General features: G+C 41.6%; 1 protein-coding gene and 1 long non-coding RNA gene across 6 annotated transcripts in view; one reads left to right on the top strand and one right to left on the bottom strand.

Moving 5' to 3' along the window:
* LOC140484610 (paladin-like) overlaps positions 1 to 7,525 on the bottom strand; it is a 252,098-nt gene extending 244,573 nt beyond the window's left edge. For 2 of the 5 annotated variants that reach the window (XM_072583121.1, XM_072583124.1), the window contains exon 1: positions 7,184 to 7,525. The gene's annotated coding sequence lies outside the window, so the exon portion shown is untranslated. Of the gene's footprint in view, positions 1 to 6,767; positions 7,003 to 7,183 lie in introns of those variants that run through there. The other 3 variants (XM_072583120.1, XM_072583123.1, XM_072583122.1) reach the window with 2 other exon arrangements.
* LOC140484611 (uncharacterized) overlaps positions 1 to 23,564 on the top strand; it is a 104,061-nt gene that overhangs the window by 52,152 nt on the left and 28,345 nt on the right. The gene's annotated exons all lie outside the window — the stretch shown is intronic.

Genomic DNA, 23,564 nt, shown 5'->3' with positions numbered 1-23,564 from the left:
GTCCGACCTGCCTATCTTCTTTTCCACCTATCCACTCCATCCTCTCCTCCTTGACCTAACTCCTCTCTCTCCCTATTCCTCACCTTGCTAGCACATGGCACAGGCAACAAACCAGAGATAACAACTCTGTTTATTCTAAGCTTCCACCCTAGCTCCCTGAATTTATGCCTTTAATCCCCATCTCTCTTCCGACTTATGTCGTTAGTGCCTATGTGGACCATGACTTGGGGCTGCTCTCCCTCCCCCTCAAGAATCCCAAAAACATGATCCGAGACATCATAAACTCTGGCACCTGGGAGGCAACACACTAATCGTGAGTCTCTCTCATTCCCACTGAACCTCCTATCTGTTCCCCTAATTCTGGAGTCCCCAATGACTAATGCTGTGTCCATCTTCCCATTTCCCTTCTGAGCAACAGGGACAGACTCTGTGCCAGAGACCTCTGCACCATTGCTTACTCATGGTAAGTCGTCCCTCCATCCATTGTGGATGGTGAAGGAATAAAAGCTTACTCCAGCATACACTTTCCATTGTAGTTGATTTCTTCAACCCAATGCAGCATACAGTGCACAATGATTGCACAATGAATTTCAGTGTCAGGCTCCATAAAATGATGCTGCATTATCTTAAATCTATTTCATACAGCTCTCAAAATATTTAACCCCCTCCCCTGTTATATTTTAATAGCCCACACTGCAAACTTCTGAGATTCAGGGAAATCTTACATATACAGATTTACATTCATGTGTTAGGTATAATCACTGCATAGAAGGACCGAAATAGAATGAATATTTTAACTTGAGGACATGTAGATGTGCATCTTAGCCAATTAATTGATGATTTTTATGAAATATCAACACTGCTATTATTTAGAAAAATACTACAACTCAGTTTGTACACAAAACAATTTTAAAAACAGTAAATAAATGGCTAATTAATTTTTTAGTGAGGAATGGATATGGGCACAGGACACCAGGAGAATTCTCCTGCTCTTCTTTGAAAACATGCAAAGCCTGTCACAAAACCTCCACCTGAGAAGACAGATAGGGCTTTGACATTATATGATGACAGAGTAGTATAATTAATCCAAATACAACTCTAGATATATAAAATACATCTTAGTAATTTTAACTTTATACTGAGAACCATAGCTGTGACATCACTCTCATCTCTGTGTTTAATTATTGCAGTTTTCAAGACTTTCTCCAGAAGCACAAACACCAAGTCTACACTGGGAACTTTTGTAGATTCCAAACTGTTGTAGGATCTCAAACGAGACAAGAAATCCAGGCTCTCTCTGCTCTCTCAGGTGGACTTAAAGAGGTGTTCTTCTCAGGTGTCCTGGCTGCTGAATATTATTCATTCCACATCATTAATCCACTTTGTTGTTAAATATTTATTATTTTATATTTTTATATATTTTATATTTATTAATCTCTCATTGCTTGTTGTAAGAGCTTGCTGTGTGACACAGTGACTGCTGTATTTCCAAACAGTGGAACAATGGCTAAACTTTACAAGTATTTAATTGCATTTTGAGGTCTCACAATTTCATGAAAGGCACTAGACAAATGAAAGTTATTCCTTTCTGACTCTCTATCTTCTACTAGATGACACAAAAATCTAGCAAATGTCAAAAAATGTTCACGTGAGGTGCCTATTAAAATCTACTCATCAATTTTTCCACTTTGGCAAAATTTGAAAATGTAATATATATAAACAAATGTTTTTCTTAAGAATCAATCTTCTGAAAACAAATGAGTAGGAAGAGTTTGGAGAGAAATGGGCCAGGTGCTGGCAGGTGGGACTAGATTAGGTTGGGATGTCTGGTCAGCATGAACGAGTTGGACCGAAGAGTCTGTTTCTGTGCTCTTCGTCTCTGACTCTATGAATGCTATATGTTGGTAAGTACCAACAGCACTCAGTAAGTCTTCCTGTTTATCTCTCTCATGAAGTCACGCTGCTGATGCTTCCAGTGCTATGTTTGTGGTATCTACACATCCTGTTTTTGTACTCTTCTATATCTGTTTCCTTCACCTTGGCCTACCAGTTCTTTATTGTGGAGCTTCTTTAGTTTTTGATTTTCCTCTCCCTATTCACTGACCTCTACCTTCAACACTACCCTCCCAACCTCAGACCCCCACTTTCCCAAGGCAGAGACATCTTGGAGGCATAGCCACCCATAGAATCTCACCTATTTTTATTCATCTAAGGGATGGGTGTCACTCCACGAGACAGCATTTATTGTCTCTCCCTAACTGTCCTAAGAGAATGTTACAGTGAGCTTCCTTCTTAAAATACTTGGGGTGTAGGAGCACCTACTGTGCTGTTCAGAGGGAGTTCCAGGATTTTGCCCCAGTATCATTGAAGGAACTGCAATATACTTCCAAGTCAGAATGATGTATGCCTTGAATTTAAACTAGTAACTGATAATGTTCCCATGTACCTACTGCTCTTGCCCTTCTAGGTGATAGTTATCACAGATTTAAAAGGTTCTGTTGAAGAAGCCTTGGTGAGATGTTGCTGTGCATTTGTAGATAGTACATACTGCAGCTATTGTGCCGTGATGGAGGGAGTGAATATTGAAGGTGATTGATGGGATGCAATTAATCAGGTTGCTTTGACCTGGATGGTGTTGAGCTTCTTTAGTGTTGTTGGAGCTACACCCATTCAGGCAAGTGGGAAGTATTCCATCATATACCCAACATGTGAGTTGTAGATGGTGGACAATTTGAGGACTCAGAAAATGAGTTATGAGATGTAGGATTCCCTGCCTCTGACCTGCTCTTTCAGTCATGTATTTAAATGGCTAGTCCAGTTCAGTTTCTGATCAATGATAACCCCAGGATATAAATAGAGACAGATTCAGCAATGGGAACGTCATTAAACATCATAGAACATAGAACATAGAACATAGAACAATACAGCACAGAACAGGCCCTTCGGCCCACGATGTTGTGCCGAACTTCTAACCTAGATTAAGCACCCATCCATGTACCTATCCAAATGCCGCTTAAAGGTCGCCAATGAATCTGACTCTACCACTCCCACGGGCAGCGCATTCCATGCCCCCACCACTCTCTGGGTAAAGAACCCACCCCTGACATCTCCCCTATACCTTCCACCCTTCACCCTAAATTTATGTCCCCTTGTAACACTCTGTTGTACCCGGGGAAAAAGTTTCTGACTGTCTACTCTATCTATTCCTCTGATCATCTTATAAACCTCTATCAAGTCACCCCTCATCCTTCGCCGTTCCAACGAGAAAAGGCCGAGAACTCTCAACCTATCCTCGTACGACCTACTCTCCATTCCAGGCAACATCCTGGTAAATCTTCTCTGCACCCTCTCCAAAGCTTCCACATCTTTCCTAAAGTGAGGCGACCAGAACTGCACACAGTACTCCAACTGTGGCCTAACCAAAGTCCTGTACAGCTGCAACATCACTTCACGACTCTTGAATTCAATCCCTCTGCTAATGAACGATAATACTCCATAGGCCTTCTTACAAACTCTATCCACCTGAGTGGCAACCTTCAAAGATCTATGTACATAGACCCCAAGATCCCTCTGTTCCTCCACCTGACCAAGAACCCTACCATTAACCCTGTATTCCGCATTCTTATTTGTTCTTCCAAAATGGACAACCTCACACTTGGCAGGGTTGAACTCCATCTGCCACTCCTCAGCCCAGCTCTGCATCATATCTAAGTCCCTCTGCAGCCGACAACAGCCCTCCTCACTGTCCACAACTCCACCTATCTTCGTATCATCTGCAAATTTACTGACCCACCCTTCGACTCCCTCATCTAAGTCATTAATAAAAATTACAAACAGCAGAGGACCCAGAACTGATCCCTGCGGAACTCCACTGGTAACTGGACTCCATGCTGAATATTTACCATCTACCACCACTCTCTGACTTCGACCGGTTAGCCAGTTTTCTATCCAATTGGCCAAATTTCCCTCTATCCCATGCCTCCTGACTTTCCGCATAAGCCTACCATGGGGAACCTTATCAAATGCCTTACTAAAATCCATGTACACTACATCCACTGCTCTACCCTCATCCACATGCTTGGTCACCTCCTCGAAGAATTCAATAAGACTTGTAAGGCAAGACCTACCCTTCACAAATCCGTGCTGGCTGTCCCTAATCAAGCAGTGTCTTTCCAGATACTCGTAAATCCTATCCCTCAGTACCCTTTCCATTACTTTGCCTACCACAGAAGTAAGACTAACTGGCCTGTAATTCCCGGGGTTATCCCTATTCCCTTTTTTGAACAGGGGCACAACATTCGCTACTCTCCAGTCCCCTGGTACCACCCCCGTTGCCAGTGAAGACGAGAAGATCATTGCCAACGGTACTGCAATTTCCTCTCTTGCTTCCCACATAATCCTAGGATATATCCCGTCAGGCCCGGGGGACTTGTCTATCCTCAAGTTGTTCAAAATGTCCAACACATCTTCCTTCCTAACAGGTATCTCTTCTAGCTTATCAGTCCGTTTCACACTCTCCTCTTCAACAATACGGTCCCTCTCGTTCGTAAATACTGAAGAGAAGTACTTGTTCAAGACCTCTCCTATCTCTTCCGACTCAATACACAGTCTCCCACCACTGTCCTTGATCGGACCTACCCTCGTTCTCGTCATTCTCAGGTTTCTCACATACGCATAGAATGCCTTGGGGTTATCCTTGATCCTATCCGCCAAGGATTTTTCATGCCCTCTCTTAGCTCTCCTAATCCCTTTCTTCAGGTCCCTTCTGGCTATCCTGTATCCCTCCACTGCTCTGTCTGAACCTTGTTTCCTCAACCTTATGTAAGCCTCCTTCTTCTTCTTTACTAGACATTCAACCTCCCTCGTCAACCAAGGCTCCCTCACACAACCATTTCTTTCCTGCCTGATCGGTACATACATATCAAGGACACGTCGTATCTGCTCCTTGAAAAAGTTCCACATTTCCACCACATCCTTCCCTGACAGCCTATGCTCCCAACGTATGCTCCTCAAATCCTGTCTTACAGCATCGTAATTTCCCTTCCCCCAATTGTAAAAACTTCCTTGTTGTGCGCACCTATCTCTCTCCATAACCAAGGTGAAAGTCACAGAATTGTGGTCACCATCACCAAAATGTTCACCCACTAACAAGCCCATCGATGCATGATAGTTAGATTCTACCTTTTAGGAGAAGGTAACTGCCTGGCACTTACGTGACATGAATGTTACTCACCATTTATCAGCCCAAGCCTGAACCTTGCCCTAGTTTTGTTGCATTTGAACATGGACTGCTTCAGTATATGAGGAGGCAAAAGTTTTCATCTTGATTTCCATTGACTGCAGTTTTCCTCAGGTTCTTGATGCCACACTCAGCCAAATGCTGCCTTAATGTAAAAGGCAGTCACCCTCACACTCAATCAAATGCTGTCTTAATATTAAGGGCGGTCACCCTCACATTCAGTCAAATGCTGCCTTAATGATAAGGGCGGTCACCCTCACTTTTCTTCTGAAGTTCAACTCTTTTGTTCATGTTTGGACTAAGGTTACAATATATCAGGAGCCAAATGGAACCCACACTGAGTGTTAGTGAGCAGTCAACATAGAGGAGGGATGGATCAACAACTGAGGGGGGTGCATGTTAGATCGTAATCAGCAGAGTGTTTGACTTAATGCTGTGAGATTTCATGGGACTGTCGTCAATGTTATGAACTCCTAGGGTAATTCTGTCCTGACTGTATACCACATGGCAACACGTCTGGTGGCTCTGTCCTGTTGGTGGGACACAACAAACTGAGTGACAGTGTTCTCTTAGACATTGTAAGATATGATTCCATAAATATGATGATGCCAGGCTTCACTAGTCTGTGAGGCAGCTCTCTCAACTTTGGCACAAGTACCACAATGTGATCCCAGATGGCAAATGTCCATATTCAAGTCTAATCCATTCCTCACAGATATGATTGAGAGGCATACAAAAGGACAGCAATCAGAAAAAAAAGACGAAAATCAGAAAGCACAAGTTACCTTCTTTTGTAACTGCACCAAATTACAAAAAGACTTCCATTTTTATAGCATCCTTCAGTATCAGATCAACCAAACATTCTTTGCATTTGATAGAATACTTTTGAAATGTAGGGTAATTATGCACTAATTTATGCACAGTGAGTTACATAAACAGCAGTGTGCCAAATAATCTATTTTTGTGATGTTGATTGAAGGATAAGTACAGTATTAACTGGGGAAAACTACCATGTTCTTCCCAAAATAGTAATTAGAAACAGTTTTTATAGGACAGAATGTCCTTCACCCATTGTGGGATCTTTTGCGTCCACTGTTTTTGGGTGACACATTAAACCATCTCTCCAATACTGCAGCGCTCCTTCAGTACAGCACTGGAGTGTCAATCTAGATTTTACACTCAAATCAGGGGAGTGGGACTTGGACTCACTACTGTCCAAGATCATGCCACAGAGCAAATGCAACAACCTGTGAGCTTCCGGGCGGTTGTACAGTTTTACCAAGTGAATCTTCGTGAGAAGCTTAACAATTAAGAGCGTTCTCAATGATGAACATATCCGCTTGAACACATACTAGTTTCCCGAACAATGACTTCTGCCTTGGAGCGTTTGTTAATCACTTCCCACTTTGCACACAACATTACTCGCTGTTGAAGTCAGTGATACAGGCAAAAAAAACCTCTCAATTCTCAGTTAAAGCTGAAACTGATTTTTTTTTGGTGGAGTAGAGAGTGGTAGAAGGGAGATTACCTGAACTACCGGTTTTGTAGCAAACATCCAACTCCCTTTGACAGCGCTGGACACGTTGAAAGATTTTCACATCTAAAAAAAAGTGCAGTCCTTACACCATCTCGACAGAATCCCAGTCAGCAGGTTTGTGAAGTTGCGGAGCTGGTCATGGTAAAGTTCAGATCAATTTAACTAACAGCAGCAGCCTGTCATCCGCGCTCTCGTTTTTCTACATACGCACACCCGTAACATTAAGCAAAACTCAACAACCGGAGAATGTGAGGGTGTGCCCTTTGCAAAGTGGAATTCATCAACGGCCCTGCCAATCAGAAAACCGGCTCCTGGCAACAACCAATCCAGCCACAACACGGTCTGCCCCAGATAAATGAAGGTGGAAATCCTCCGCACACAGTAAACCTCTTGGTGTTAATACTTACAACTACTGAATCTTGTAGTTTGAAGTTTTCTTTTCTGCCCTTCCCTTCCCCCACCAACCTTTGCTGTCAAGCTGAGGAACCTCTTCCTGCTTTAAGCAGTAAACGGACGAGAAACCAGCCCTGGAAAGAACCTGCTGCTTTTTATTACATGTTAAAGTCCTACCAAAGTTTGTCTTCAGCAGTGAGCCATGCCCAGGGCAGGACTGTTCTGCCCTTAGTGATGTTGTTGCGATTCTATAACTTCGTGGATTACGGAACTTTTGACTGTCTCCACTACAAACACATTTCAAAACAGACAACTCTAGTCAGTCAGCGGCTGTCGGGGAACAGAGGCAACAACTCAACTGATCGACTGCATCAAGCTCCTGAAAAGACTTCACGGTGGTTAATGAAATGAGGATTCCCGCTGCGGCAGAGACGACAGCTAGGGGAGGCACCATTTCAAAATAGGGGTCTCCCATTCAGGACGGAGTTAAGGGAGAATTATTTTTCAAAGGGTCTGAGTCTATTGAAATTGCCCCTCTAGAATGTAGGCAGAGTCATTGGGCACTTTTAAGGCTGACTTAGATAGATTCCCTTTGATTCCCGTGTTAGTCAGAGTCTATCGGGGGCAGAAAGGAGAGTGATGTTTGCAAGCAACATCAGATCAGCCATAATCTTATTGAATAGCAGTACAGGCTTGAGGGGCTACCGCTCTTAATTCATATCTTTGTGTATGTACTCTTCACTTATCGTCTCTCCCCTGTCAAGAGTTCGCCACACGACATAATGCGTATACAGTACACCTACTTTTGGGAGAATGCCAGTTTAAATATTTCAGAACAAATAATTCAGAGCAAAATTACTTAAATTTATATAAACGTTTCTCATTCTATAAGACCATCAACAAGCTCTTGACACCCAACTGTTTTTGAAGTGTTGTCGCTATCATTTATACAGACAATTGAAGGAGCTAACATTGAGCACAGTAAGCTCTCACAAGCAAATAAAAAAAGAAATGGATGAACTATTAATCTGAGTTATAGTAATGCTCAATGGGAAAAGTCTACTTTGACGAGTGCAATGGAACCCACAACATAGAGACAAGGATTTAATGTGACACATCAATACTATATCAGTCCAAACTTATACTTGCAGTGGTTACTTGTATTTTACATTATGTAAATATATTGTAAACCTATGTTTCCTAACCTGGGATTTTCCTCACCCCATTTCTGCTGTATTTTACACAAATTAATACAGATTGATCGGAATGATTAGCCAACAAATCCACGATTGCAACATGTGATTTTCAGGACACATGAGACTCTTCATTGCTCATTTTCCAATTTTCATGTTCCTAAAGAATAAACCAAAGCCTTCCTGCATGAAAGTTTTATATTGGATAGATATTTTCTCATCAACCTGTTCAGAGATGTTATTACAAATTTCTAAAATAGATAAGACCTGAACTTGGACCACCTGGCTCAGACTTAAAGACACTACCACAAAAGCCCTTTTCAACCGGGTATGTTATTCTGTCTTTAATCTTCACAAATGCCAACTGAGCTGCTCTGCATCTCCAATATTTACATTTTTTGACATTTTAAAACATGTATTTGTGCAATATGAATTCTACCTATTTCCAGTGGAAGAACTATAATCCTCTATTCAAGAGAATTAAATCCCTTTCTCACTTGACAACCTCTCCATGACCTGTACTGTTCCAAGAAGACCAATGCCACCTTCTTTAGGGTGTCCATGTAACTAAAGTCGCTCATCAGTGGGAAAGTTCTGGCAAATCTTCTCTGCATCCCCTCCAAGACTGTGAAATTTTATACTGGAAGGACTAAAGAAGAATTTTAAAAAGAAAGATTTATTTATATAGAATCTTTCATGAACTCAGGACATCCCAGAGTGTTTTCAACCTATAATTTTGAAGCATCGCAGATAACGTTTGTGACAATGCTGTCACTTTAAGAGGTTATTTTGTCGGGGTATTTTTTTGAAAAGAGGTGACTACTGAAGACCACTTGAGTAAACAGCTTGGGAGGCGTTAGATTTTTTTAACAGCCTGAATGGGTGTGACCAGTTGTCTCCAATTAGTATTCCTGGGGTTTGGTTTCTTTCAGTAATATCAGAAGCTATTGGGGTCTCAACAGGGTTGGAAGCTTCAGTGAATGTCTCTCTAAATTTTCTCTTGATGTTTTTCCGTCCAGGATTGAAGAACTGCATGTGAGAATCTGTGTTTGAATTTGCCTTTTGGCTAAGGGGTGTGTTTATGAAATGTTACAAAATTGGAACAGTTAATTAGTACAGTTACTGTATCTATTATTCTGTTAAGTTTTCCAACAGAGTTAAGTTATTCTAAATTCCTCTTTTTTCTTTGCTCGTATTTTAACTACAGTGTTTAAATAAATTCTGTTTTGCTTAACATTGAGTAGTTCCCCCAGTCACATTGCATTTGGAACAGACACTTTACATTTGCCTTTAAAATAAGAAAAAGTTAGGGTCTAGGCTACCTTCTTAAATTATTTTGAGGGAGTCTGGTCTGGTCCATAACATGTTACAGTGATCTTCATCAAGCAGCAACTTAATGATTATGTCATCGGTAGCCAACAACCCATATGAGTAACTGTTTTTCTCTCCACAAATGCAGAATATTTCCAGCAATAAAGGTTTTTTTTTTGTTTGGGGTCTTTCTGAAGTTTATTGAGGGATAAATATTACTTCAGGCAAAGGGAAAACATACCCGCTCATCCTAAAAATAGTGCTGTGAAATCTTCTCCTCTCACCTGAGAAGGCAGGTGGGGTTATGGTTTAACATCTTATCTGAAATATGGGACCTCGGAAAGTGCCAGCACTCCCTCAGTCCCACACTGGAGTGTAACCTAGGTATTAAGCATGTCAATAGATTTGGGTTTAAACCTACAACTTCAAACACAGAAACAAGAGGTTTTTAAATTCATTCATGGGATGGGGGCTTCACTGGCTAGGCCACTGTGTTTTCCCACCCGGAAGCACTCTTTGAGAAGCTGGTGCTGAGCTGCCTTATTAAATCACTGGCTGTCTATCTGGTATAAGAACTCCATGAACTTTTAGTGAGGGTGTTCCAGCATTTTGATTTATGTATTGCCAAGTCATGGTGGTGACTGGATTGAAGGGGAACTTGATAGTGGTGTTCCTGTGAATCTACTGCTCATTACTGATGTGCATTTCAAAGTTACAGCTTAAGGAGAGTTGCTGAATCTCTGCTGTACATCTTGTAGATAGTACACACTGCTGCTACTGAGCATCAGTCGTGGAAGGAGTGGATGTTTGTGGATGTAGTGCCAATCAAGCGAACTGCTTGTGTCAAGCTTCTTGAGTGTTGCTGGAGCTGCGATATGAACTCTGCCTATTTTCCGCAGAAGATCTATATCCTCTGTTCAAGAGGATTAAATCTCCTGTTTATTCCCTGTCTTACTTGACAACGTCTCCATGACTTTTACCATTCCATGAAGATCATTGCCATCTTTTTTAGGGTCTCCATGTAGCTGAAGTCATTCATCACTGGGAAAGCTCTGCAAGTGGGGAATATTCCATCACATCCCTGAATTGTGCCTTGTAGATGATGGGCAGGCTTTGAGGAGTCAGAAGGTGACTTACTTGCAGCAAGATTCCTAGAACCTGACCTGTTCTTATCGCACTGCAAGCTAAGTATCAGTGAGCAGGTTATTGATAAGCGAGTGCTGGTATAGCACTATAGATGACTCCTTCCATCACTTTACTGATGATTGAGAGCATACTGATGAGGTATTAACTGACCAGTTGGATTTGTCCAGCTTGTGCACAGGACAAACCTGGGCAATTTTCTACATTGTTAGGTAGATGGCAGTTCTTGTAGCTGTACTGGAACACAGTGCCTCATGGATAGCCAGTCTTCAGTTGTTAAATCTGTTTGAAGTCTTTCCCATTTAGCACAGTGATAGTGCCACATGTACAATATAGGCAGACCTTCATCTCTACAAGGAGTATGTGGTGGTCACTCTCACCAAAACCATCATGGACTGAGGCATCTGTCGCAGGAAGATTGGTGAGGATAACGTCAAATATATTTTTCCCTCTTGTTGCTTCCCTCACTGCCAGCAACAGACCCAGTCTAGCAGCTACATCCTGCAGTTCTCAACCAGCTTGATCAGTAAATTAAAGTGCCCCCCGCCCAGAGTACAATCTGTGCTCTTTCCACCCTCAGTGCTTCTCCAAGTGGTGTTCAACGTGGAGGACACCAGATTCATCAGCCAAGGGAGGACAGTATGTGGTAATTAGCAGGAGGTCTTCTTTCCCGTGTTTGACCTGGTGCCATGAGGGTTCATAGGCTCCGGAGTCAATGATGAGGACTCTTACAGCAACTCCCTCCTGACTATATACTACTGCCACCTCTGAAGGAATGGTAAGGGTGTTTTCTGGGACATTATAAGATATGTTGTGTCAGACTGTTTGATTAGTTTGTGGGACAGCTCTTCCAATTTTAGCATCAGCCCCCCAGTAATATACAGGGTCAACAGTCTGAGTTTGACATTGTCATTTGCAGTGCCTAGGTCAATGCTAGGTGGCCTGCTCAGTTTCATTCCTTTTTTTGAAACATTTTTAGCAATTGGATACAACTGAATGGCTTGCTAGGACTATTTCAGAGACCTGATTCACTATGGGAATGGAGGAGACTGAGGATGGACATATCGGAGAGGGAGTAGGAAGGGAAATTGAAATGGATGGTGACCAGGATGTCAGGCTTACCCTTATGGGCCCGGCTGAGATGCTCGGCACAACGTGCCCTTCGTGCCACAGTGAATCAGACCATAAATCCGGGGAACAACATCTCACCTTCTGCTTGGACAGCCTACAGCCCGGAAGAACATTGAGTTCTCCAATTTCAAATGATACATTCCCATCCCCTGACTCCCTTTCCAGTCTCACCTCCTGCATTCCATCCCCCTGACTGACCCATGCTTCCAGCTACACACGGATTCATTCCTCCTATCAGACATACCAGGAGTTATATACCACCTATATTCACCTATCACTATCTCACCACTCTGCCCCTCCCCGCCATAACCCATCCCCTGCTTCTCTTTATCTGCAGTTCCCCCTACCTTCACCTCCTTTCCTGAAGAAGGGTTATTCCCGAAACGTTGAGTTCTCCACCTCCTGATGCTGCCTAGCTTGAATGCTTCTCCAGCCTCCTGCTTGTCTACTTTAGATGCCAGCATCAGCAGTTCTTTTGTCTCTAAGTATGTTTTACGAGTACAACCTGTGCACACAAACCCCACAAGTTCCCTAATTTCCTAGTGGCTCAATGTTTAGCACTACCTCACAGCACCAGGGACCTGGGTTCAATTCCATCCCTCCAGCGACTATCTCTGTGGAGTTTGTACATTCTGCCTGTGTGTGCATGGGTTTGCTCCAGTTTCTTCCCACAGTCCAAAAACATGAAATTTAGATAGATTGGCCATGCTAAATTGCCCCCTAGTGTCCAGGGATGCGCAGGTTAGATGGGTTAGCCATGGAAAATGCAAGAATAGGTGGGTGGGTCCAGGTGGGATGCTTTTCAGAAGGTCAACGTGTACTGAATAGCCTGCTTCTCCACTACAAGGAAGCTACGAATTCTTTACAAGTTCCAGGCAGGATATCCCAAATCATCAAGCTCCTAAATAAGGAGAGATGAACTGTCTACTTTTTTTTTATCCACTCACTCCCTTGGTTGTTCTCAATGAGGTTAATTTACAAAGGTTCCCCTTCATTGTGGATATTTTTCCCCCAAACCCAAATTAACTTATGTTTTTAAAAAAGCCAACTTAACCAGACTTCCTTGAGTTAACAAATATTGGAAATTTATTAATTATTAAATGTGAGAAAAATTAGTAACACAGCATACATACACACATATTTTAAATAAAAGTTGAGACCAAAATGATAAAAGTTAAAAAAAAAATATGTATCAGCTTCTCAATTGATCACACACAGAACAGACATGGTTTGTTACACCCATTGCAGAGCAGTGCAGTGATGTTGGTTGTGGGAACAGCAATTCAAGATTCTTAGTTTTGCAGGTTAGTTGAGATTCTGTTGTGCTGACTTCTTTTGACTGATCGAATTCCAACATTAAGATGAGAGAAAGTATCCTGTTTAGTTATGGAGAAAGTGAATACTGCAGATACTGGAGATCAGAGTCGAGAGTGTATTTCCAGCATTACACTCTCGATCCTGTTTAGTTCTCTCTGACTTACTAGCTAGCTGACTTCCAGCATTCAGATAGAATCCCTTAAGTTGCAAGGTAGGAGTGACTTGGTCACTAGTTCTTCAGGTGTGACCTTCACAACATGCTAATGCTCAAAACATAGCTAGTACATGGGTACCTTAGCCCACTGACACCAATAAGAACCTCAGTAGACTTCAATAGAGTGGAAGTTCTGAAGAAGAGTCACTGTACCTGAAAGATTAGCCATGCTTTCTCTCAATAGATGCTGCCAGACCTGAGTTTTTCCAGCAATTTCTGATTTTGTTTCAACAGAGTAGAATGTGTATTTTTTAACAATATATAAGATTCTGAGGGAATTTGATGGGCTCTTGATTGTTAAAGAGATCAAGGGTTATGGGGAGGAAGCAGGAGAATAACGTTGAGAAATGTATCAGCCATGATTGAAAGGTGGAGCAGACTCAATGGGCTGAATGGCCTAATGTCTGCTCCTATGTCTTATGGTCTTATGATAGACTGGGGAGAGACTGGAACTAGGGAAGTTCCGAACTAGATCCGAAGCATTAACTCTGATTTCTCTTCACAGATGCTCCCAGACCTGCTGCGCTTTTCCAGAAGCTTCTGTTTTTGTTTTTGATTTACAGTATCCGCAGTTCTTTTGGTTTTCATTCTGTACTTCTTAACCCCTGTCCTTCAGTATTCATTAAAGGAAGAAACACAAATGTGCTAGCAGTTTGGGACATAATCTCCGGGGATATCTTGTTGTGGAGCAGGGTGTCATCAAATTCCTTGACACTTTTATAGACACAAGAAATCACAGTCCAGCCTGCTTTATCTTGCCTCTCCATCCCATCCCCACCTTAAAAGGTTATTGTTTGAATTTCCCTTTGTATCATGAGGTGTGACATTCCATGGGTCTCTCTCTCTCTCTCTCTCTCTCTCTCTCTCCAGACACCCACTTAATTTACATCCGTAGCCATCTTTGGCTGTATCAACTCTGTTTTAAAACAAAGTTAAAAACCACACAACACCAGGTTATAGTCCAACAGGTTTAATTGGAAGCACACTAGCTTTCGGAGCGTCGCTCCTTTATTTTAGAATTACAAGTTAAAAATCTTTGTAATATTTCAGGCTTCTAACTCATGGTCATGACAATGAAAATAGCTTAAGGGCAGTAGGCCATTTGGTCCCTTGAGTGTGCTCCATCATTCAATAAGATCATGGTTGATTTAATTGTGATCTCACCTCCACTTTCCTGTCTACCCTTCATAATCCTTGATTCCCCTCTCTACTAAAAATATATCCAACTGGCTCTTGCATATTTTCAATGTTCCTGCCCCCACTGTTTTCTGGGGAGGAGAATTCCACAGACTAACTGCTAAAAGAAAGATAATGCCCCTCATCTCTGTCTCAAAGCAGAAATCTCTTATCTTTAAACTACGTTCCCTAGTTCCAGTCTCTCCCCAGACTATCATAAGACCATAAGACAGAGGAACAGAAACTCAGCCATTCAGCTCATTGAGTCTGCTCCACCTTTCAATCATGTCCGATATGTTTCCCAACGCTATTCTCATGCTTTCTCCCCATAACCCTTGATCTCTTTAACAATCAAGAACTTATCAAATTCCCTCAGAATCTCATATCTTTCAAGAAGATTATCTCTTATTCTTTTACACTCCAATAGCTATAAGCCGAAACTGTCCAACCTTTCTTTATAAAATAAGCCCCTCATCCCAGGTATGAGTTGACTGAATCGTCTCTGAACTGTTTCTAATACAATTATACCCTTCTTCAAATAAGGAAGCCAAAACTGTGGACAGGATTCCAGATGTGGTCTTGCCTAGAACCTGTGCAGTTGTAGAAAGGAAATTCCCTATTTTTATATTCCATTCTTTTTGTAATAAATGATAACATTCCATTTGCCTTCCCAATTACTTGCTGTACCTTGTCATAGAGTCATAGAGATGCATAGCACGGATACAGACCCTTCAGTCCAACTTGTCCATGCAGACCAGATATCCTAAATAAATCTATTCCCATTTGGCCCATATTCCTCTAAACCCTTCCTCTTCACATGCCCATCCAGGTGCCTTTTAAAGGTTATAATTTTAAGAGCCTCCACCACTTCCTTTCGCAGTTCATTCCTTATATGCACCACCCTCTGTGTGAAAAAGTTGCCCCTCAGGTCCTTTTTAAGTTTTCCCCCTCTCACCTTAAACCTATGCCCTCTAGTTTTGGACTCCCCCACCCCTGGGAAAAGACCTTGCCTTTTTACCTTATCCGTGCCCCTCATGATTTTATAAGATTCTATAAGGTCACCCTTCAGCCTACAATGCTCTGAGGAAAATCGTGCCAGTCTATTCAGCCTCTCCCTCTAGTCTTGTGCCATTTTCTGTTGTACAAGTACAAATGTCAAAGATCAGGTGCAAAGTCGGTCAATGGGCGTATCCTTGAAGTAGAAGAAAATTTCCTCATTCAGACAATTGTCAAATAATCTCAAACAATGAGTTCTGAGATCTCAATCAGATTTCCTGCCCACACAGATAAACAATTAGCTTTGAAGAGACTCAAAACAAGCTAATTACCATCTCCAAGGTTACAAGGTCATGGAAAACACAATGCAAGCAACTCGATTACACCCACAGAAGAAGAATGATTGAAACTTATGAGAATTTTAACAGGCAATTAGGTAAGACAATTAAGGGTGACCAGTTCCCTCTGAGGGTTATGTTATGAATCAATTGTTAGCACTTCACTCTTTGCGTGGCAGGGTTCTGAGTTCTCATCTCACTCATGGCTTGGGCACAAAAGCCAGCACAGATATTCCAGTGTTGTGCTCAGAACGTACTGTACTTCCAATGGTACCAACTTGCAGATGAGATTTTAAACTAAGGCTGCATCCAAGATTTCGTGGCATTATTTTGAAGATGAATGGGGAAGTTACCCCCAGTGTCCTGGCCAATTTTTACACCTTAGTTGACATTATCAAGAACAACTCCCTTGTTAACAGCACTACCTACACACAATGGACTGGAGTGGTTCTAGAAGTGGCTTACCACAATTTCTGAAGAGCAATTAGGGATGGGCAACAAATGCTAGACTAGCTAGCAATGCTGACATTGTGTGAACAAATTAATAAAAGATGAGGTGAGAAAATTGGCAAGGATTTGTTTTAAATAATCTTTAGGTGCCTCAGAACCTTTACATTGAAAGGATGTCTTCTTTAAGGTTGTTCCCATACAATAACCCCAAATAAAGGGCAATGAAAATGTGAATTTAAATTGAAGGTGTAATACTCTGCTGATGATTCCAATTCTGAACCAATATAATTTCCAGTACCTGTCTGCACTGACCTTCCAATGAGAGAAACTCAGCAGGACAGCACAGTCATGGTGGGGTAAATGACCTCCTTCCATTCTCTACAATGTTTTTTCTCACAGAAAAATGATTTCCAGGTTAAAAATATGTATTGCCTTTCACCCGAGGACTTCCCCAAAGTGCTTTACAGGCAATGAGTTGGTTTTTGAAATGTCACTGATATCATTTAGGATGTGTGGCTACTAATTTGCACATTGGCAAGCTCCCACTTTGATTGTGACCACTTAATCTGCTTTTGTGATTTTGATTGAAGGATAAATGTTGGTCAGATTTCCAGGTATAACTCCCCTATTATTTTTTAACATGGATATTTTGTCTCCACCTAAGTAGGTACACCGTGCATCAGTTTAATATTTCAAGCAAATGACACCACCTCCAGAGTTGCAGCACTGGAGCTTCAGCCTATACTTCATATTCAGTTCTGAGAGTAGGTCTTGAACCATGACCTAGGAGAAAGTGAGAACTGCAGATGCTGGAGATCAGAGCTTAAAAATGTGTTGCTGGAAAAGCGCAGCAGGTCAGGCAACATCAAAGGAACAGGAGAATCGACATTTTAGTCATAAGAGCTTTTCCAGCAACATATTTTTAAGCTTGAACCATGACCTTCTGACTCAGAGCTGATAGGGATACCAATAGAACAAGATTCTCCACACTGATTTCCAGAGTTGTATCTTGTAAGATAGACGTTCTCTTTCATTCATATGGCAGGTTTTTGCTGGTAAGGTCAAAGAAAAATGTGGCTTCACCAGTTTACAATTGAACAGTTGCCTCGTTGTTAATTTAAATAGCTTACAAGCTGTCTTGGAGTTTACACTACATGTTTAAACAGACAGATCTAACAATATTTCAAAGCCAGATTTTGTTAAATAGAACATAAATATGTCCCATTTTTAGTTTCCAAATTATGTGTTGAAGATCAAACAGTTTTGTAATATAAACAGGAATCACAGAAAATTTATAGTTAGGTTATTTAAACCAATAGTTACTGGGATTTCAAACACTGGAAACCATCGATACTGGTCAGCTCTAGGGACAGAGATCATGGGCCCTGCTGCAGTTCCTGGACGGAGACCTCACCCCTGATCTCAGCACAGCCATTTGGCTCCCACAGTTGCCCTGCAAGTCAGGTTATTGGGCCCTTTTATACCCATTGCCCAAAGCTCAGAAATTAGTACCTGTGTTGTGTGTGTCATCCGGAGTGCTAATCAACCAAATACATCTGAGAGTCCTATATTTGACACAGAGTTAAGTGATTTTTGAATATCCCAATTGACTTCTTTGGGATAAGGCTGAGAAAAATCAGCTAGGATCCAGTTCCTGATGGTGGCCCTTGTTGTCAACTGGAACATGTGTGTTTGACAGCTATTAATCTAACTGGGCCTCCAGCTCAGTAACCAGAGCAACCACCACTTCTAACCCACTGGCTTCACCATCTGCCCACCCCTCACTGCCGCCTTAGGCTGTGTCCCCATCTCCTAGGGAGGGACATTGGCAGGAAAACTCCTGACTCCCACATTAAAGAGGAAATCTGGCCCCACAGTGTAGCTAAGAACTCACATTCCCCCTGTAACTATGTCAGACGTTGCCCTGTCTCTACTCACCTGCTACTGAAACCTTCACCTTTTTTTACTCCTTGATTTGACTCCTGATAAAGGCCTTCCATCATCTACTCTTCACAAACCTGAGGTAATTCAAACTTCTGTAACCCATGTACTATTTCACTCCCGTTTGGTCAACAGTCTTGTCCTCACTGGTTAATGTTAGCTCTCAGTTAATCCAACACCTTGAGTTTCATGTTATTATTCATGTTTCAAAATCCCTCCATGGCCACACCCCTCCCTATTTCTTCCAGTCCCACAATCCTATGAGATTTCTATTCTCCTCAAATCCTGGCCTCTTGCATATCCTCAATTTTAATCATTGCATCATTGGCGGCCATGCATTCAGCTGCTAAAGTCACAAGTTCTGGAATCCTCTCTCTGAATATCTCTACCTCTCTTTCCTCCTTTTAGAAGTTCCTTAAAAGCTGCCCCTTTGACCAAGTAGAATCTCTAATATCTTCTCATTTGCCTCAATGTCAAATTTTCTTTGATCATGCTTCTTGTGGATTATTTTGGAATATTTAGCTTCATTTCAGGTGCTGGATAGATGCTAGTTGTTACCATATCTGCTTTAGAATACATTCTGTTAAGAGCATTGCAGCTGATTAAGTGCTGATCATAAGCTCAGCTGTTTCTTCAGGATTATTGGGATAATTTTTAACAGTGCAATGACTACCTTAACCATAAAGGTAAAAACAATGACTGCAGATGCTGAAAATCAAATACTGGATTAGTGGTGCTGGAAGAGCACAGCAGTTCAGGCAGCATCCAACGAGCAGTTGGATGCTGCCTGAACTGCTGTGCTCTTCCAGCACCACTAATCCAGTACCTTAACCATAAGGACACCAGAGCATTCTCTTAGACATCCTTAATTTACAGGTTACACTGTACATGATGTCCTTTAAGAGATAAGCTAAAGCTTCAAAATCTTTGTTCAATATTAAATTGAAAGCAGACAGGAATGGAGATTTAGCCACACTCAACGACATGACATTCCCCCCTGCTGTGCATGATGATGACCGGCGTCCATAACATTCCTCGACATCTGAAACACTTTCCCCTGGCCAGGGATGGGGCTTGTGCCCTATTACCAAGTACCACTTACTTTGTCAATATTTATTGCCCTCTCAACATTTGTTTGAAAACATGTATTCGTTATGAAGTCAGATCCTGCGTGTGGGGAATTATCTAAATAAAAGTAATGGAAAACACACGGTCACACATTGAGGAAATAGCTCTAAAGACCAGTAAAAAGGTGAGCAAAAATAGCTAAATATTAACCTTTGTAAATTCAGTTCAGAAGGCAACACAAAGTGCCACGAAAGGAGGCCAATGATCAAATCTACAAAGGTCTGTAGATGAATGACTTCCTGCTGTGGGGATAAAAGTGGCGCTGATTTCAACATTGTTAGTCAGAAGGACAGCACAGCAGATTCACACTTTATAGATGAGACCTAAATGGGACAATGGAGTTAATCCTTTAGAAGGCTATGAAAACCTACAAAAAGATACTGAGAAGACAGAGAAAAGAGCTACAAAGTAATACACATTACTGATAGCTACATGGATTCAGTACTAAAACAACAAATAGAATATTCTCTCGCCACAGTCACACACACACACACACACACACTCCATCATGTATTGTGGCACTGTTCCAAATGGGGTAGACTCTGACAGATCTAACAAATCATCACTGTCACTGTGGGCTATCAGCAGCAGAAGAATTATTTTCAAACATGATATGCAACTTTAGGGCCTGGATATTCCTCACTCTATCATTACCATCAATTCTGGTTCAATGAAGAGTGCAGGACAACACCAGACATAGACTACATTGATGAAGCCTCTTCTGGAATACGGTGGAAAGGGTTCAGAAGAGACTTAGCAGGATGTTGTCAGGTATAGAAGGTTTGAGTTATAAAGAAAGGCTGGAAAGGCTCAGACGTTTTTCTCTGGAGTGTAGGGGGTTCAGAGATGACCTTATGGAAGTTTATAAAATAATGAGGAGTTTAGATTGAGTCAATGAGAGTCATCTTTTCCCTAGGATGTTGGATTTCAAGACTCGGGGCACATTTTGAAGGTGAGAGGATAAAGATTTTAAAAAGACATGAAGGGCAAATTTTTTACACAGTGTGGTTCATGTGTGGAATTTACAGGTGAATGTGGGTACAATTACACCTTTTGAAAGACATTTGAATAAATACATTAATAGGAAAGGTTTGGAGAGATATGGGCCAGGAGCAGGAAGGTGGAACTAGTTTAGTTTGGGAATATGGTTGCCGTAGACTGGTCAGACCGGAGGGTCAGTTTCTGTGCTGTATGCATCTGACTTTATGACTGTACAAGACTTTTTGCATGTCAAATAATATAAGCAACAAGTGATAGGCTAAGTGATCCCATAACCAACAGATCAAATCTATGCTCTGCAGTCCTACCACATCCAGTTGTGAATGGTGGAGGACAATTAAATAACACATTAGAGGAGAAGGATAAAGAAATATCCTCATCTTCAATGATAGGGAAGCATAGCACATTGGTGCAAAAGACAAGACTGAAATTTTCATAACAAGCATTAGCCAGAAGAACAGAGTAGATAATCTGTCTTGACCTCCTCCAAAGGTTCCCAGCTTTACAGATGCCAGTCTTCAGCCAATTCAATTTGCTCCATATGATATCAATAAATAGCTAAGAGCACTGGATACTGTTATTGCCCTGGGCTCTGACAACATTCTGGCAACTGAATTGAAAACTTGTGCTCTAGATTTTGCTATGCCATTAGTTAAGTTGTTCCAATACAACCACAACACTGGCAATAACCCAAAAATGCGAAAAGTGCCCAGCTATGCCCTGTTTGCAAAAAGCAGGATAAATCCAATCCAGTCAAATTATAATCCCGTCAGTCTACTTTCAATCATCAGTAAATTGAAAGTGTCACCAACAGAGTTCTCATGCTGCACTTGTTCAGTGATAATCTGCTCAGTGATACTCAGTTTGGGTTCTGTCAGGGTCACTCAGTTCCTCACTTCATTATAGGATGTAGGTTTGCTCACTGAGCTGGAAGGTTCACTTTCAGATGTTTCATCACCATACAAGGTAATATCTTCAGTGAGCCTCCAGACTACCAGTGAGGTCTGGAGGCTCACTGAAGATGTTACCTAGTATGATGACAAAACACCTGAAAATGAACCTTCCAGCTCAGCGAGCAAAATACATCCAGAAGCTCAACCTAAGCTACAAATCTTCTCAAACCTTGCTATCACTTCATTACAATTTTGGCTAAAACATGGACAAAAGAATTAAGGTTAGAGCAATTTTCCTTGACATCAAAGCTGCATTTGACTAAGTACAGTATTAAGGAGCTCTACCAAAACTGGGGTAAATACGAATCGGGACTGGTTTGAGTCATGCCTAGCACAAAGGAAGATGGTTGTTAGAGGTCAGTCATCTCAGCTCCAGGATGTCTCTGCAGGAGTTCTTCAATGTAGTGTCCTAGAACCAACCATCTTCAGCTACTTCGTCAATGATCTTCCCTCCAGAATCAGAAGTGGGGATGTTTGCTGGTAACTGCACAATGTTCAGCATCATTTGTGACTTCTACAATACTGAAACAGCCCATGTCCAAAAGCAGCAAGACCTGGATATGTCCAGGCTTTGGTTGAAAAATGACATGTAACACTTGTACCACACAAAAGCCAAGCAATGACTATCTCCTACAAGAGAGAATCTAACCAATGCCCCTTGATATTCAATGCATCACTGTATTCACCACAATTGATATCCTTTGGGTTATCATTGACCAGAAATTTAACTGATGAGCCAAATAAATGCTATGGGTACAACAACAGGTCAGAGGCAAGTATTCTGTAGCAAGTAACTCACATCCTGACTCCCCAAAGCCTGTTCACCAACTATAAGGGACAAGTGTGATGGAATGATGCAGTTCCAACAATACTCAAGCTTGACACCATCCAAGACTAAACAGCCCATTTGATTAGCACCACATCAACAAACATTCACTCTCTCCACACTGATGTTCAGTGGCAGCAGTGTGTGCCATCTGTAAGATGCATTGAAGAAATTCACCAAGGCTCCTTAACCAGCATACAAATGTAGAGAATGCTGAAGAAACTCACAGCTCTGGCAGCATCTGCGGAGAGAAAATCAGAGTTAGTGTTTTGAGTCTGGTATGACACTTAGACATCGCAATATCACTATATATTTCTCCAGTTCTCTCACTCTTATAGCCTTCTCTGCAGTTAACACCGAAGGGAAATACTCATTTAGCATTGCACCCACCTCCTGTGTTTCCACATATAGACAGCCTTGTTGATCTTTAAGGCACCCTAATCTCTCCCTAGTTACTCTTTTGCCATTAATATATTTGTAGAATTTCTTAGGTTTCTTGTTAACCCTATTTCCAAAGCCAGCTCATGTCTCGTTTTCTCCTCCCAGATTTTCCTCTTGATTATACTTATACTCCTCTAAAGATTCACTCGATCCCAGTTGTGTTTACCTGACATACCTTCTTTTTCTTGACCAGCGCATCAATGTCGAAAGTCATCCAACAATCTTTGCACCTACCAGTCTTGCACTTCTCACTAATAGGAACACATTGTCTCCAGACTCTCTTAATCCAATTTTTGAAGGCGTTCTACTTTCCACCCATCCTTTTACCTGTGAATAGCCTCCCAACCAGCATTTCAATATGTTTACCAAACTTTCACAATTGGCCTTTCTCTAATTTAGAATTGTAACATTTACATCAGGTCTATCTTTTTCCATAAAACTAATACTTACCGTGTAACAGACTGGAAAGGTTGAATGAACTCCGCCTGTCCCTCTGTAACAGACTCGAGAGGCTGAATGACCTCGTCTTGTTCCTTTGTAACAGGCCCGAGACGTTAAATGACACAGCAATCCGTGGTTAATGAGTGGTGTTAAACTGTATCTGATGGAGATCCTTCCCTTTTCAGTTACAGAAACACAAACAACACAATGTATTTCAAGTGTCTTCTCAATAACACCTCATACAGCTCTTCTTAAAGAAAAGGTTCTAAAGAAGAGTGATACCAGACTCAAAATGTGAACTCTTGTTTTTCTCTCTCCACAGATGCTACCAGACCTCCTAGTTTCTCCAGCAGTTTGTGTGAGCTTTCTAGCATTTCCAGTGTTTTGCGTTTTTTGC

The sequence above is a fragment of the Chiloscyllium punctatum genome, chromosome 13 (genome assembly GCF_047496795.1).
Source record: "Chiloscyllium punctatum isolate Juve2018m chromosome 13, sChiPun1.3, whole genome shotgun sequence".
Lineage (NCBI taxonomy): Eukaryota > Metazoa > Chordata > Chondrichthyes > Orectolobiformes > Hemiscylliidae > Chiloscyllium > Chiloscyllium punctatum.
The sequence above is the reverse complement of the archived record's forward strand: the minus strand, read 5'-3'. Positions and strand labels throughout refer to the sequence as shown.